Genomic DNA, 9,041 nt, shown 5'->3' with positions numbered 1-9,041 from the left:
TAGATGGATTTGACACCAGACCTACTGGTGGCCCAGACACTGTAGGGGCAGTGGGATGCCATGAGGGGTATCAGCAGGCTCTCTCAGGTGGCTGTGTGTGATCATGTTTACGTAACTGAACTGAGACCAATGATTAGACTACACTGAATGCATGGCTGAGAATGATGAGTTCAGGTATGGAAGACGGTACTGTACTCATGAAAAAAAAACAGCGGATCTCACCCAAAAAGTAAAAAGAAGAAATATCTGTCCTGACTTTTTATATGCAGTCATGACAAAGTAAAATATAACAACATGCAATTCTTTTTCTAGCTGAGGACAAGGACTGAGAGCTGTATTTCCAGGATCTGTTTCTTTAGCCCAGTACCTCTCATGAAGCTGCAGTCCCTTCTCTCTGTTTACTCTCTTATATATAGCGTATTCTTACTACTCCATATTCTCCAGACTGTAATGAAGCTTAATTAATGCTGTAAGTCCATGTTAACTGATTTCAACAATCATTTTAAATGTTTAATCTTATTTTTCACTTGTCACTTTCTGAGTTAAAACGAATCTTTACAATTCACACTGGATGTTTTCCAGAAAATTCAAGCCAGAATCCTCCACACATAGAGTTTTTCCCAAGAAAATCTCCCCATCACTCATTTAAAAGACATCACTAATTTCGTGCCCTGTGCTGACCTGAAGTGAATGGAAGTTAAAATGACTTTGGAAATAACAGGAACCTGCGCTGTCTTCCTGTTGCAGCCAATGGCTGTTCCGAAATGAAGACAGGGTGGTGCAATGGCTGTAATTCAGCCATGTTAAGTACTTCATGTAGAAGATTATATTTGTTAGCTGAGGGAAGGAATATGCAATTCCTGTCACTAAGTACTGTACAGAAAAAGAAAGTAAACCTTCAGTACTTGGCGAGTTCAAGGGTGACCATAAAGTTATGAGGCCTGACTAGATTCACAGAGCAAATGACGAAAACTTTATAACCCTAGTTTCTTAGTGAGAAGGAGAAGGTCTCCACCAAAGGAGAGATTAATGGCTAATTATTGCAGGTTTGCTCTCTTTGCTTCCATTGGATGGTGCTACCTTTGCAGTTATGTTTCTTGCAGTCCATGACCACTCTTCTCTGCGTATCAAGGGGATTCTCATGGTTCATTGAAGGCTGAAAATATTTCAATTTTTTCATCCAAAAAAAGGAAAAAAGAGATTGGATAAGCTAAAGAAAAACCTATCTCCAAACGACAGGAGTTATTGAAATTAAGAAATCAATATGCCGTACTTCACACGCATCTCAATTATCTTCCAGAAGAGGAAGTGGATGTTTATAAACTGTGGATCTCTGACACAACGAGGGTATAATTTCCTGTTAAACCTAGCACTATGTGTGTGTAGGTTGTAGCTAAGAGGGATAGTCCCACTCCCCTGCCGGCAGCTGTGTGCTCCCGTTGCCTCATCTCCCCATTGCCTCATCTCCCAGTGATCATGGGGCCGGTGGAAGGTATTGTTTCAACTAGCTATATCAGCAGAAATCAAGGACTTCCTGCTCCAAAATGAGTAGGATTCTCTCTGTTCAGGAAGCTGAACTCTCCCATCCTGCATAGTTACGGGTTTGTTGTGAGAAGGGAAACAAAACCTACTGGTGAAGGGAGGAGAAAGAGAGAAAGGGCCCACCCTACTAGCAGCAGTCAGCAGCTACACCAGATTACATGTAAGAGGAAACTATACCATTAGTATGTCAAAGAAATTAGTCCAGTGAATTATATGATTATACTGCAGTTACACTAAGAACAAGGGATTTAACAGTTAGAGGCAATACCAGCCTGAGAACTTGATACCTTTCATTCCATCTATTCATATGAGGCAGTAGCATTTTAGTCAAGGTAAACAGTAATAATATATCATAGTATCAACCAAGATTAGAGTGCCACTGTGCAAGCAGGCAGTAATGCGCACTCCAAAGGGTCTCTAAGGAAACAAAGCACCAAGGAGAAGAATGAACTCTCCAGGACACTGATTATTAGCTCTGCCATTGCCATTGCAATAATTTCAAAATTGTCTCAGAAACACTACTTGAAGTTTTTTAATCCCCTATGCTACTATTTCTTGTAATATAGAATGTGCATCTTTGAGTACAGGAAGTGCCTGGAGGATTTTGACACTGGAACAAGTAAATTGTAATCAGGAGGAAAGCAGAGTTAGAAAAAATAACTTGAAAAAAAACCCAGCTGCTTTTGGTGAGATATCCAGTTATGGTTTTCAGGAATCTCTGGGACTAGACATCTACAGACATATTTTTGAAATTCTGCAGATTTCTAATGAGATAGACCAAATACACAAAAATTAATCTCCCTAGTTTAATAGAAAAATGGTATATTTGCATTAGGAAACACACCAGAAATGTAGTTCTGAGGAGATCCAAGTGATAGTTTATAATGATTATCTCATTGGCCAACACTGAAAACACCATACCAGGGTGATATACTATAATTTGCTGTGGTAAATCACATGCTTTTTATAAATCGCTGAGGTAAATTTCATATGCTTAATGAACAAATAAGATCTGGGCTGAAAAATCTCTTTGTTGTACTGCATCGGGCAGTCACAACCAGATAGTTTGCTGTATGGATAGCATACCCATGAGCAAGGGTAAACCGAGTGTGAATCTTGCTTACCTAGGCATAGCTCAGGTGAGGAGCTGCTCTCAATTTCACCTGTGGAAGTAAGAACAAAAGTCTGGGTTGCAATGTCTCTCTCCTCTCCTGGCTGCAGATTCCTTTTTCAACATTCCTTTTAAAAACAGAATGAAATAAGTTTTGGCGCTCTTGAATTCAATGGCAAAATTCCCATCACTTTTCCCTTCTTAGAAACTCTCATCTTAATATGTCTTTTTTCTGATTGATTCGACAAAACAGTGGAAAGAAAGAAGCTGTTCTTCTTCCTCCTGTCATTTTGCCTGCTGCCCTGACCTAGGGATTTGCTCTTGACTTTGGTCAAGCTCTTGACTGAGTGCCTCAGTGTTCTGGAATTTACTGTCTGAAAGGAAACACTGTGATTGCTATAGGACACCATGGGGCATAGGTTGCTTACACAGTAATGTCACTCTTTGGGTCATTGTAAGGCAGAAAGTAAAGGTGACAAGTGGTGTTTATCTGTCAATGATATCTTGTACATGCCTTGAAGTGTCTCCAAGCTGACTGTCCTAGGGGAAAAAAAATGCACTCTGGGCTTTAATCTTTCCTTGTCTTGCTATGAAGAGTAAGATTCCATTTCTGGATGCTACGTCTACACAGCAAATATTTCTCATCCCTTCTCAACTAAGGTCATGTTTTATTTACATAGTAGAAAAGAACAGAGCAGGAAAATCTGTTTCCTAGCAGCCTACAGTGTTAGGCTGCAATTAAACTGAGCTAGCCAGGTAAATCCAGGTGTCTTTCGTCTACACTGGAAAGTTCAGTATATACTTAAGATAAAAAGCATAGCCTTCACAAATCAGTTGGGGACTTAAAAACAACAGATATCCTGAGATGTAGCATTCTTCTATGCTGAAGTATTTTCCTCTTTTGCAGAAGTACAATTTATGCATTTTTCTGTTGAACGTTTTTAGGCTTCCATTTGTCATTATGATTGAAATAATTTGTTATTTTTATTAGTAGAAAAGTTGCTTTTCAGATTATCAGTGATATCAAAAGAAACAAGTGTACCAAGATCTAGAATGACCTATGTTAAAAAGAGTATGTGGCAAATGCAGAAGCTATGATATAATGCAGAGCATTATATTTTCTGCAGACACAGAAAACAGGATTTTCGAGACTTCTGTTGGTGGTATGGGATGTGGGATTGAATGGGACTTACGTACTGTCAAGCTTTAATCCAGCATCCCCCTGGGAAAGAATGTTTATTGGCTCTTCCTTATAAGAAGGAAGGCTCTATCTACTGCTGCATCATAACGATTGTCCTCAGATTAAATAAGTAGTTGTTTCCCAGATGCTCCAAAACTCCAAATGCTATAACTCATGAAAAGTGGTTTTCCCTTACATAAGTTTCCATAACGTTGGTTTCTGTATCAATGCAAAATGATACATTATTCATTCTTTAGTGAAAATGCATATACACCAGCATACTAGACAGTCCAGCCCCTCACCTACATGGGATGGAAGAAATAATACTTTGCAATTCAGCCATAATTTTAATTATTTTCATGAATTAAAGCAGTTCCAAATACAAGACTAAAAAGAAATAATCCTAGGAACTTGGTAATAACATTCCCATACAAGATGAGAGGCATATTCAAGACTGACTTGAATTTAAATTTGAAACTTGAATTTTGGAAGTGGAAAGACCTGAGTATGTCATATCCTAGTTGAATGCTCTGGCTACTGGCTGCACGTTATTTTGAGCTGCATATCAGCATTTTGGAGGTTATTTCTAGATTTTGTTCTGTGTGAACTTGAAATCCTTTCCCATTTTCCTCTAAATTGATCATTCCTGCTTTTCTCAGTATCTATAAGACATTTCAGTGGAGAGTTCTGATATGGCTTGGTTAAAGATGCATCTCTGAGGTCTTGTAGGAATCTGTCCAGATCCTGTGAATGGTGACAAGCTGAAGATATCTCTCTGGTAATGAACAGACAGTGATTTGCTATAGTAGAGACTGAAGTCAGTGAGACAGTTCAGTTCTAGGAATAGCAGCAAATACGAAGTTATGGATGCAGACCTACCAGCTGCAATAGCAAATAAGGGCTTTGGATATACAACCAAGGGAATTTACTAAAAATAGATGAGAGAATGATTTAATTATTTGATGCCTTGGTTAGCTGCTGACTGGAAACTGCTGAGAGAGTTGAACAGAGTTAAAATATGACACTCATGTTTCGGAGAGAGACAACAAAATTAATTGGGACAGTAACGGAGATAAAGGACTGAAAGAATTTATCATTTTTGGACCCTGAAGTGGCTGAGACAAGGGTTTGTGATGGCATGCAAAAGCCAGAGTGTGGTGGGTATAAACTGGTCAGAAGGCATTCACTTTACAGGAGATCAAAACACAGGGTCACAAGCCAAGTTAAGGAAGGAGAATATCAAGTTATCAGAAAGGACATTTTACCCAGAGACATGAGGTAGCTTGTGCAAATGTGAGGGGTGCTTTTAGCAATAGGGTAAATTAATAAAAGAAGGGATGAGGAACACAGAGCCTCTAGTTCTACCTACTGAGGTAGAGGAGATAGGATAGAAAGAAAATGAAGCACAGTTTTTTTCGCATTGTGATTACTATGAAGGATTCAGCTCAATCATCTAGCAAGCAGGCTGACAGCTGAGTCAGAAGGAGATCCGGGCCCTTTCATATGCTCAGGAGTTTTGTATCCAGCACATAAGAGCAAAGTACTTCCTCATCTGGTTCAACAACTTCACAAGATGAGTTGCTGTCAAATTAGCTGAGTGATTGTCATATACAGTGTGTATGTATGACGTGTACTTCAGGAAAAAAAAAAAAAATTGTTAAAAATCCTAGATTCATAGAATGAATCAAAAGATGCATTTACTGAGAGAATGCATACAGGTTATGTGATCAGATAATTGCAAGAATGCTTAGACATCTCTGTGATCCAGGAAGCCAAAGATCAGAGATGACTAAAATGGAACAAAAACAAATAGGTAAAGAAGGTCAGACACTTTCTTCTTTTCAATTTTTCCTTCTTTTTTAACCATTCATCAGGCAATTGGAGCAGTTATTGACCAAAATCAACCAGATCATATGGTTTAAAATAAAAAAAATAAATAAATAAAATTCAGTATTCTTAGTGCTGTGGCTGTCCAAAGAGACTTCAAAAAGTAGAAATTTCAGAAGTACCTGAGAACTGTAGCCACCACTGACTGACAATGGTCCAGAAAGACTTAATGTTTTTTTTCTGGCATTAGAGGAAAACACTTGTGAGCTTTGTCTTCTCTTTCTGTATGAAGCATTGTAGGTACTTAAGGCATGTTTTCAGCTAGAAGTTAGACTGAAACAAATAAAATATGGCTTACTATTTTCTTATGAAATTAATTGTTTTCCCTGCCATAACTATTGCTAAGGTACACTGAGGCATCACAGCCTAAATCTAGTCCAGTGGGTTTTTAAAATTGGATTCAAGTTAGGTTACAGAAAAGTTTTGTCACTGGAATTTTTGGTCAAAGTAGAAGAGAATGTAACACAGAATCAACCAGTTTCAACCTCACCTACCAAGGGCAGGGAAAATTATGTTTCTGCCCGGGATTGAACCGGGGACCTTTCGCGTGTGAGGCGAACGTGATAACCGCTACACTACAGAAACCTGGCTGGCATTACCATAAAATGAGTTATACAACTATAAAGTAAGTCTAGGAAAGAGTGAAATCGTGAACAGATTTTCAGGTGGTTGCTACTCCATTGTTTCAATTAATTGAAAGTTGAAAGGCTTTTGCTTGCACTCTCAATGTAACCAAAGAAGTACATGTCCTACAAATGCAACTATAATAATGCCATTTTTCTCTTACACATAAGCCATCTTTTTCCTCTGCTGCCTAATGGATCTCATAGAGCCATTTCAGTTCTTCTAGCCCTCATTATACTCAGGCTAGAATATATACCAGAGCATTGGTTAACATGTTCCCCTGTGGGGACTGTTAGCATGCTTCCTGCTGGTTTATGCCAACTAGTACTCTTCCATCTCTGCCTAAGCATAGCTCAGGAACATGGCAGCAACCATTCCCTGTGAAAATTTTAGTTTCATTCTGCTTTTTCTAAGGGTAGAGAAGAAGTCTGTGCTTTATAGATGAGAACTATGCTCTTTCACTTGGTCCCAGAGCAGTGAGTTGTCTCTGGTCTTGTTTAGTAGTATAAAGGTCATCTCTGAACTGAATATCATCTTCTGGAATACTTTTCTTCCTATTCCTCCAGTGATCTAAGAGTATGCATTGGTCTTTGATCCTTTCTCACTGTGAGACTGAGATGTCCTCTCTGTATCCAACCTCGTGCTACTCTGTAACTGTATTTATTGTTTATATTAACAGGAGTCTCCAAAAACATATTTCACAGGACTCTGCGGCATATGAGGGGTGAAACGCAAAGAAAAGTGTCTTTAAGTCTTACAGAGAGTTTCTCAAAAATAGTATGGTAGAGAGAATCAGCAGTTGCACTTCATCCCCTCTGATTCCATCCACTGTAGAGTTCAGTGCCTGGATAGGGTCAGAACAAAAGGGGAACAGGAAAAAAAATCAGAGAATCATAGAATGGCCTGGGTTGTAAATGACCTTAAAGAACAGCTAGTTTCAGTCCCCCTGGGGCTGCCAACCACTGGACCAGGCTGCACAGAGTCACATCCAGCCTGGCCTTGAATGCCTCCAGGGATGGGGCATCCACAGCCTCCTTGGGCAACCTGTTCTAGTGTGTCACCACCCTCTGTGTGAAAAACTACCTCCTATTATCTAACCTAAATCTCCCGTCTTAGTTTTAAACCATTCTCCCTTGTCCTATCACTGTCAACCCATGTAAACAGCCTTTCCCCCTCCTGTTGATAAGCTCCCTTCAAGTATTGGAAGGCCACAATGAGGTCTCCCCAGAGTCTTCTCTTCTCCAAGCTCAACAAGCCCTATTCTCCCAACCTTTCTTCATAGAAGAGGTGCTCCAGCCCTCTGATCATCTCAGTGGTCCTCCTCTGTACCATTTCCAAGAGCTCCATGTCTTTCTTGTGCTGGAGTCCCCAGGCCAGAATTCAGTATTCCAGATGAGGCCTCACAAGAGCAGCCCAGAACACAGTTGGCATTCTGGGCTGCAAGTGCACACCGCTGGCTTACGTCCAGCTTCTCGTTCACCAGGACTCCCAAGTCCTTCTCTGCAGGGCTGCTTTCAAGGGTTCTTCACCCCGTCTGCATAAATACCTGGGACTGCACATGCCCAAGTGCAACAGCTTGTACTCGGTCTTGTTGAGCTTCATTAGGTTCACATGGGCCCATTTCTTCAGCCTGTCTAGGTGCCTCTGCATGGCTTCCTTTCCCTGGTGAAAAATGGTATCTGCAGTACTATTAGGTCTGTGCATGCACTCATTTCCTGGTGCCACAACAACCCTACACTGACATACAAAATCCCCTGTTAACTATTTAAGGCAGCATCCTGTTTGCTTTCCAAGGACAGGGATTATTTCAGTGATATAAGGAGGCTTACCTAAACAGTAATATGAAACCAAAGGGAAAAAAACCTTTAGTATTTCTTGAGATGGATTCTGTAGGCAGTAGTTTTGCATTTCTGTCTGTTTTATAGGTATATTAGTTAGTCAAATAATAAAACACCACAGTGAGTATGGCAGAAAAAATCCTGATATGGAGAAATATGATATGAAAATCTGGTCTTTTAAAGAAAGAAATGAAATGATTTCTCCTTATAAGATGTATGTTAAATGGCTGAATATCTGAAAGCCTAGTAGAGGAAGCAATGATGCATTGGGTAGAGAATAAAAAGGCAAATAACTGCTCTTTCATCTCTAATAACTACTCTTTCATCTCCCAGTAACTACTCTTTCATCTACCTCAAAGAGGTAAAATATGGTTTATATAATATTTTAGTGTATTTAGACAGTATACAGGCTGTCTAGTATCCTAGTTCTTACAAACATACAATCATGATATGAACACATACCTGTGTATTAATAGCATGAAACCCTTCACGATCCCTTTACCTATTGCACTGCCATTTTGTCTTGAAATTCTAAAAGTGTGTAAGAAAATAAATCCTAGTCCCCTCTGATGAACTTGACCTGTATTTCTATTGTCTACAAATTCACAGCTTAAGTAAGAGTAGGAACTTAAGACCTCAGTACCTGTGCTGAGGTTGGATTTCCATTCCTTCTATCATGTTTCCTGGCTTGTCAAAAGAAAAGAGTATTTCATCTCCTGGATGGATGGAAAAGAGAAGATATTATCTCCCAGCAGTGACAATTCCATTTAGTGAGGTAGCAGTTCTGAAAATAATTCTATGGGGTCTAGCTAAGCCAAAATGAGAATGTCTCTTCCTCAGAAACACTTAGACAAGGAAA

At 39.5% G+C, this 9,041-nt stretch overlaps 1 non-coding gene across 1 annotated transcript; it reads right to left on the bottom strand.

Moving 5' to 3' along the window:
• Positions 1-6,232: 6,232 nt before the first annotated feature.
• TRNAV-CAC (transfer RNA valine (anticodon CAC)) lies at positions 6,233-6,305 on the bottom strand. Its single transcript has one exon. It is a non-coding gene; the product is annotated as a tRNA-Val (tRNA).
• Positions 6,306-9,041: the final 2,736 nt, after the last annotated feature.

This window comes from Meleagris gallopavo, chromosome 1, assembly GCF_905368555.1.
Source record: "Meleagris gallopavo chromosome 1, MGAL_WU_HG_1.1, whole genome shotgun sequence".
Classification (NCBI taxonomy): domain Eukaryota; kingdom Metazoa; phylum Chordata; class Aves; order Galliformes; family Phasianidae; genus Meleagris; species Meleagris gallopavo.
Note: the sequence above shows the minus strand (reverse complement) of the source record. Positions and strands in the feature narration are given on the sequence as shown.